At 32.1% G+C, this 8475-nt stretch overlaps 1 long non-coding RNA gene across 1 annotated transcript; it reads left to right on the top strand.

The window, feature by feature from the left end:
• Window positions 1-5133: 5133 nt before the first annotated feature.
• Window positions 5134-6810, top strand: LOC120283541. Its single transcript, XR_005543290.1, has 3 exons — window positions 5134-5216; window positions 5654-5719; window positions 6790-6810. It is a non-coding gene; the product is annotated as an uncharacterized LOC120283541 (long non-coding RNA).
• The last annotated feature ends 1665 nt before the right edge of the window (window positions 6811-8475 follow it).

Raw genomic sequence — 8475 nt, 5'->3', positions numbered from 1 at the left:
CGGGATTATTACGTCGATAAACCCGTGCACTTGCGGGATATATGCAAGGGGATTCTTGTCAGAGGTTGGCACACATTCACGTATCTTAGAGCCCCACTTGTGTCTTCACGTTTGTTGCTTCCAATATTCCACCAAATAGTGCGTTCACGATCTACTTTTTGGCTTTCTTATCTTAATACTTAGCTTCACAACGCTACATGCGCAAAAGAACACAAATACACATGTATTAGAGCTTAAACCTGATAAAAGTCATACTCATGGTAAGGAAAGAATACTTCACATTTTTAACACACAAGCACTTATCATTAGTTTTCGGCGATGAATGTTGTAGAAACTGATTTGCGCAACAAAATAGGAGGCGAGTGGATGAACAATATCTTGGTTGTCTATAATAAGTGGGAGATTTTTGCATCTATTGATAATGAAGCGATTCTGTAATGTTTTTCAAAAATATGCAAACTCGGCGGATGTAACTACCTCCTCTTAGTTGCATGGCTTACATTTGTAGCACTGACAATTGCATTGACTCTAATTCAAGCATGCATAGATGTTATTTTGGCATTTTCAAGAACTACTGAGACAACCAAGGGCAACGGACTACCTACCAAGTGTCCTTTCCATGACTAGTAAGGAGACCTAGTGCTTTGATTTATGTGTTTGGCGTGACAACATAAGATCTTAAACTATGTATAGTGTAGATGAGAAAAGTTGAATCTTTGTGGAAGCATTGAGGTGTAGTGGAGTAATTATCACAGGACAAGAGTACTTGCTTTATCATCATCCTTCTGTTCTCTAAAGATGCAGAGTGGTACCACATAAAAAATGTGACGTATTAGTATTGCAGACACACCTGGAGATGAGCATGAGACCTAGAGATTATAGTACATATTTCTGTTTTTCTTTTAGGCCTTAGATATGGAAATATATTGATTTCCCATAAACTCGAGATGTAGATAATTACAATTTGAATTCATTTTTTTAAATAATGGAAAATCCAATATTTCACAATTGTATCTAGAATAACTGGAAAAGTATGGGTTCAATGGGAAAATTGTTATGGATTATATTATAAAAAAAAAAATTTAGGCCAAAAATGAATATTTATGAACAGTGTGAATATCATTTGAAAATGAGTAGTTCACTTCAAATTTGAACCTTTCAATTTATAAATTGAAATATACTAACAAAGTCATGAGATTTCGCAGGTCATTGATACATATATTATCCAAATACCAAATGCGTCCTACCACTCTCGCGGCCCACACGGAAACAGTGTGTTACCCCTAGATGTCGAAAAAGAATTTCACATTCTTTTCTTCTCTTTGGGAAGGGAGGATTGGAAGTTGGTGACCTGATGACAGGGTAGCCGGCGACCAAAGCCCTGGTGAACAGCGGCCATAACTATAACAGTTTATTGTTCTCCGTAGAATAATTGGCGAATTGAAAACAATTACATTTCCAATCATTGCATTTGAGTTGCAAGATATCTATAAGGAATAGTACCACATAGAACTACACCACATGCAATGATAACGCAGATGGTACGGAGTAACCGGAGACATGGCAACAGCCTATGATGATGCTCATATGGTTCTTAAATATGGTGGGACAGTTTGAATCTAAGCCTTGTTTTGTAAGCAGTTATCATGCCGGGACTATTGTTGTTGTCTTGTAGTCTTGTGTGCTTGCCGTGTGTGTATGCTTTGCTATTGGTAATACTATAGAATTCCGTTGGTGATAATACAAAATTCTATTGTTGATAGTATTGAATTTTGTTGGAGATAATACAACATTTTGTTCATGATAGTATTGAATTCAGTTGGTAATAATACAAAATTCTGTTGGTGATAGTATATAATTCCGTTGGTGATAATATAAAATTCTATTGGTGATAATATTAAATTCCGTTGCTGATAGTATTGAATTTTATTGATGATAATACAAAATTCCTTTTATGATAATATAAAATTCGATGGTGATATTACAAAATTTTGTTGGTAATAGTATCAAATTCCGTTGGTGATAATATAAAATTCCGTTGGTGCTAATACAAAATCTTGTTGGTGATAGTATCAAATTCCATTGGTGATAATAAAATCGTTGATGATAATATAGAAATCCATTGGTGATTGTATAAAATTCCGTTGGTGATAGTATCGCATTCCATTACTAATAATCCAAATTCCATTGGTGATAATACAAAATCCCGTTGGTAATAATATCGAATTCCATTGGTGATAATAAATATTCCGTTGGTGATAGTATAGAATTCCGTTGGTGATAATACAAAATTCCGTTGGTGATAGTATAAAATTTCATTAGTGATAGTATCGAATTTCATAGGTATTAATACAAAATTCCGTTGGTGATAATACAAAATTCTGTTGGTGACAGTTTCGAATTATGTCAGTGATAATAAAAAATTATGTTGGTGATAGTATCCAATTCCGTTGGTGATAATAAAATTCTTTTGCTGATAATATAGAATTTCTGTTGGTGATAGTAAAAATTTCTGTTGGTAATAGTACAAAATTCCGTTGGTGATACTCTAAAATTTCATCTCTGTGTTTTTTTCTAACAAAATTTCCGACGTAAACTATCACCAACACAATATTCTGTTAATGATAATATGAATTTCTGTCACTAATAGGTTCTCGAGTACCAAATCTCTTTCCTTTGGAATTCGTTACAAAATCTATCAATGATATTGACTTTCACCAACTAAAAAATTATGTTGGAAAATTTTTGTCTATGATATCCTTATATTCTTGTAGTGTACCAACCCCTGTGGCAGGAGGAATAAGAGAATCCCCGTTCCCATCAGATCGTGTCTCTAGAAATCAGGGTTTCAAATCAGGGATTCTTTTCTCCCTACCACTTCTACTATTAAGAGAGAAATAATATAATTCAATAGTAAGATCATTTTCTTTGCTTTAATACCGTGCGTTAAAAAAAAAGAATTAAGAATCTCTCTGACATTAATTCTATGTAACATAATGGTCCATGCAAGATTACAAAAATTCTCATTAATTAAAAATATAGAAAGAATATGAATACATGAAAGGCATGAGTTGCACAGGAACAAAGATAGTATATTGACCAATCAATGCAATGATGGAAAGAATGAAGATAATCAGTTTGATCAATCAATCTTAGAATAAAATTCAACATTGACATAACAAGGATTGCTGAATAAAGACTAATATTATAATAAATATTTGATATTACTCTGCTTTTATATACCTTTTACTGCATATATAAAATATTGTTAACAATAGCATGTTGAATTATTTTATGGAAGAATATAATCTAAAAAAAATTATTAACATTTCTCTCTTATATACATGTGATATATTGGGACATTTATGTGATAGACATTTTTGAGTTATTAATTAACCATGCTTTAGGTTCTTGGATCCATCCGTTCTTCAAATTTACTAAAGTCAACCAATTAGACTTGAGCCTAATCAAAATATAGTATATTAATATAAGTTTTAAAGTATATGTAGTATATGTGTGAAAAATAGAGGAAAAAGATTTAACGAACTTTAGCATCATCTTTCCTTGTTTTTTTCTTTTTATTTTTTTATTATAAAAATAAAAATTAGAAATTTTCTGATGACAAATATTAAATTTCAAAATATGTGAAAAGTAACATATTTTATTAAATTCATTTGAATATGCTTCATATATCATCGATGTATTTTATTAATTTTTTATTTAGTTGTTAATTAAGTTATTGATTATGATGAGAAATTTCTCACATAATAATGTGTACGTAAATAAAAACAAACTACTTGTAAATTTTTTTCTTAACCTCTAAAAATCACAAATTTAAAATTTTACTTTAACTGAAAATGCCTGTTCCCATCCAGCATGAAAAAAGCACGTCGTCCTTTGATTTCATCAAATGCAAAAGTAGATCTTGTGTCATGTCCGTATGGTTTGTATCCACATTGGGGTTGTGAAAAGAGCACGAAGTTTAAACTTAGGAATAAAAACCAATAATAATTAATACATCTAAATATTAAATATGTTTCAATAAAGCATTTAACTTATTATAAAATATTATATTATTACAATTAAGAAAAGTAACATGTTCATGATTGGTTGATCCATAATCTTCAGAGTCAATCAAACATGGCTAATTGATAATTGATTTAATCATTTGCCAGAAAAAATCATTGGATCATACATACCACTAAATTAACTTAAATAACTTAGACAAGTATTATAAATTCGAGATAAGCATTTTAACATAATCATAATAGGTAAACAAATTTATAGATATAAATATAATATTATTTATAGAGGTTTAAGTCATTTGCAAAAATCGGTTAACATCATCACATTTAAAAAAAATATGAAAAAGAAAATAAAAGGGTAGAGAGCTAGAGAGAAAAGTAGTTGGGTGAGGCAGGTAGACGGGAAGAAAAGATTTGAGAAATTGTTGGATGTTTATCCAAGGACCTTGGGTGTATAGATTTAAATTTTACCCACATTTCTAGGAGACATGAACCTTATTTATAATTTAAAGGATTAAGTAAATTTTTTGTAGAGTATCAAACTATGTTTTTTTTTTTAGTCCAAACTTCAATTTGAATCAAAATAATTACTCAACTTTAATTTTATTTTGACTTGGTTGACAAGAAAGGGAAATTCGGTTTATTTTTAATAATCTAGTGTTGAAAATTCTCTATCAACAAATGATATGAAATTGCAAGCTAGGCCGATAGTGTATCATTTATGTCCTGATAGAGAATTTCCGGTATCTAAATCATAAAAAAAAAACCAAAGTCTCTTAGATAACCACCCTGTAAAATAAAATTAAAGTTGAATGACCATTTTGATTCAAATTGAAGTTTAGACTCTAAAATATGAAAAGACCATAGTTTGATACCTTGACAAAAAAATTTACTTGACTACAAGTCACATGTTAAACTTTTATAATTGGAATTTGGTGGGTATTGTTATAACTCAGATTTTACTGTAGATTGAACTAGCCCATTACTGTAAAAAAAATTTTCAATCCAACAACATTGTAGCAGTCCGTTACTTTAGCAGCACGAATTTTCTTCTCTTAAAACCCTTCTTCCTTTCTTTTTCATCTTCCTTCCTTGTGTTGGCCGAACCCTACTCTTTTCTTAAAAATTTTCCGGCGAGGTTTTACGGTGAACTAAAACCTCCATTCTCCTTCTCCCATCCTCTTGAATACGGTATGACCTTTGATCTAAGTTTTATCCCATAATTTTTCTCGTATTTCCTTAATTTTAGAATTTTTTTAAAAAACCTAGATTTCTCCATGGATTTAGTTGTTTATAGGCTCAAATTGAAGCCAATGATTTGTGATTCATGTATGAGAATGTTTGTGAAGAAATTTCTTGATAGTGTTGTAAATTGTCAGAAAATTCATAGTATAAGGGCCGGTTTTACTGTAGCAATCCGAAGTTACTGTAGCACCGACAATCGTTAGTTGTTTCTTTGATTTCTTTGGATTAGAGTGAAGCTAAAACCCCTTGAAATTCATTGGTAACCTTTAGACTTAGCTTTGAGCCAATCCTAGGATCGAATTATGATTGTTTGTTAGAAAACTTAGGGTTTCGTTGTTTGATTTAATTTTTGCTAATTATTGTTGTGCTTTGACAAGGAAAAGAATTATTGGCTCGAGGTAAAGATTTAACCGAGGATTAGCTTGCGAGGAAGACAAATCGCCAATTCAGTGAGTGGGATTGAAAAGCATAGCTTTATTAGAAGAATACCGATAATTGTATATATACATATACTTGTATTGGTTTCTATCATGGTTTAAGTAAATCTTTATTAGTTTTTACCTGTTTGGCATTTTGGTTAATGATAGTTATTATTGTTGAAATTCTTGAATGTTTTATTTGGTATTTGATTTGTTAATGTTGGATTTGTAATCGATATCTTTCAATGAGTTTGCGAAATCCTTGTTTTATGTAAAACTTGGGATTTGTTGTGAAAATCATTGATTTTGTGAAATCTAAGGCTTGAAACTCATTTTGAATTGTTGAAAGGAAAGGATTCTCATGTTGTTTCTTGTGTTGGGATTTGTAAATTAATTTGTGTTAAGAGCTTGAGCTTTACTTGTGTGTTTATCTTGTCCTCGTGCAAATGGCCGAGGTGTTATTGATTTATGATATGGATGCCTTTTGCACTCCGAGTGGAGTTGTGTTTATTGTTGATGATTGTATGATGATATCCTACTGCAGTAGGCGGTCTCCACGGCCAGCCTATTGAGATGGCGTGCTGACCGGCTGATTACTACGAGGGCTAGTTCAGGTTGGAGTGTAGAGCCCTGACTGGATATTCATCGGGTAGCCGGAGTCACCAACCGGTGAACTGATGGGTCAACGTCAAGGGCATGAGTACCTTGGCGGCTCTGAACCTAGCCATGGCTACGGCGAAGGTTTAGAGAGTTTTCTAGACCACGTTATGCTATGTGAGTGTTGGGTATTGTGCTTATTTATTTCAAAACCATGGCATTTGGTTGTTTTTACTTGTATTTGAAACCATGTTTTATGATTTTTGTGTTGTAAACCCTAGTTGGGGTATAAAAGGGTTTTCTCGGTATTATTATGTTATTTTAATTCTTTTGAAGACTTCTATTATATGTAATAATGTTTCTAAACTAGTATTGTTTTGGTAAAGCATTTATTTTGATGATTTATTTTTATTATTATTGTTGTTGGTGTATTTCTACTAAAGTTGTGCTAATCTCCCCTCACTTAGTAACTTTAGTTGCTCACCCCTCTTCTCTTTCCCCAGGTATCAGTTCAGTGAAGCGATGCGGATGTGAAGTGCATGGCAAGAATTTGTTTTAGGGTAGCTAGTTTAGCTATTTGTGTATTTTTCCAGTTCTTAAGTTGTAGTGTATTAATTGCATTAATGTAAACTTCTTGTTAATATTTATGCATTCATTTCTGTATCTTAAGAACCCTTGCATTAGTTGTGGTTTACTCTATATCTATGTTAGATATTGTGGAATTTCAAGTGTATTGGGCAGCATTGCGACGTCCCAAGGGTTGAATGGCGAGGTATCCCTCCTCGGGATCATTGCGGCGGTTGTCACGTTTTGTGGGCCCACGGGTCGGGGCTTGACAGGTATAAAGTTGGAAATCGACTAAATCGGGGCATCTTTAAAGAAAATTTATTAAATTATTATTAAAAATATATTTTTAAAATTTAAAAATGTTTAAAATGGTACAAAAGGAAGGCATGTTTATATAATCATTGCATTGCAAAGTTGTTTTTAAAATATTAATGTAGAAAGTTAGAAATCATTCGCGTTTCTTAGCTAAGGGGTGAACTGAGTTAATACCAATCACTTGTAGTAATTTTGTACTAGTCAAATAATTTTTTATTAGTTAACCGGACTCTCTTTATTTTGCAGATGGACAAGAAAAGCTTTTGACGGACCACTTTAAATTATTTTCCTTTTTCTTTTAACAAAGGTGCGACAAGCACCATCAAAACGACAAACAGGTATAAAAATGGATTATTTACAATGGCTTAATGATCCTTTAAAGATTTACCACCGGAGTCTACTAACATACTAGATAATGAAGACTTGCCACATACTCCCAAATTGATATCAAGGACTATAACCTAATAATGATAAATCCTTTTTGCTATGCAACTCTAAAAAGGTGGAGAATACGATTCTTCTCATAAATTTCCATGTGCCTTACCACTTGCATTAAGTGTTGGTGTTTTTACTTTACAATTCAAAATTATATTATTGCCATTTATAATGAATTCCTATATTTTAGTTCTTGTATATATATATAAATATCAAAACTGGAATTTCTATAATATAAAGACTAAGGCTCATTCTTTGTAGTTATCCACAGAGAGATTGGATCGCTGCTAGTTTAGATAACACTAATTGGATAAGATGTTCTAGTTAAATTTAGTAGTCACTATAAAACTTAAAATGCAAGTTGATTTGTGAAGCGCAAGCAAGGTGTCAAAGTATCTTTTTACAATCAACGGTGGATGTGTCAGTGCAAGACAACGCATGATAAATTGTCCCTTCCGTAATGTAACGTAAATTGTGTTGCAAATGACAAATTTAGAAAATTCGGTCTATCCTTGCAACAGTCTGATCAAGAGAATCTTGTAATAGATTTGCTATCTTTTTTTGGCATAATTCTTTTCCTTGTCTTAAATTCTGTAGTTGTAGGGACATGCCTCAAATCATGTTCAAACTGTTATCAAAGCTGTTTAGATGCCCCCTTCAGCTCTTATCTCAGAGGTCACCGTAAAATCATTTAGGGGAAAGATTGGTGTAATTTTCATCATCTTCACCATTACCATTCTTATTTGGTAGATCTTGCGTATGATACAAGGCCACCAGCAAACATCCTTACAATGACATCTACTATCATATTTAGAAGACCCTTACTTTCCACTTCAACTATTTGCTCGCCCAACACCCATGAGCTTATAGCG

This window comes from Dioscorea cayenensis, chromosome 3, assembly GCF_009730915.1.
Source record: "Dioscorea cayenensis subsp. rotundata cultivar TDr96_F1 chromosome 3, TDr96_F1_v2_PseudoChromosome.rev07_lg8_w22 25.fasta, whole genome shotgun sequence".
Taxonomy (NCBI): domain Eukaryota; kingdom Viridiplantae; phylum Streptophyta; class Magnoliopsida; order Dioscoreales; family Dioscoreaceae; genus Dioscorea; species Dioscorea cayenensis.
This window is presented reverse-complemented; position numbering and strand designations above follow the sequence as displayed.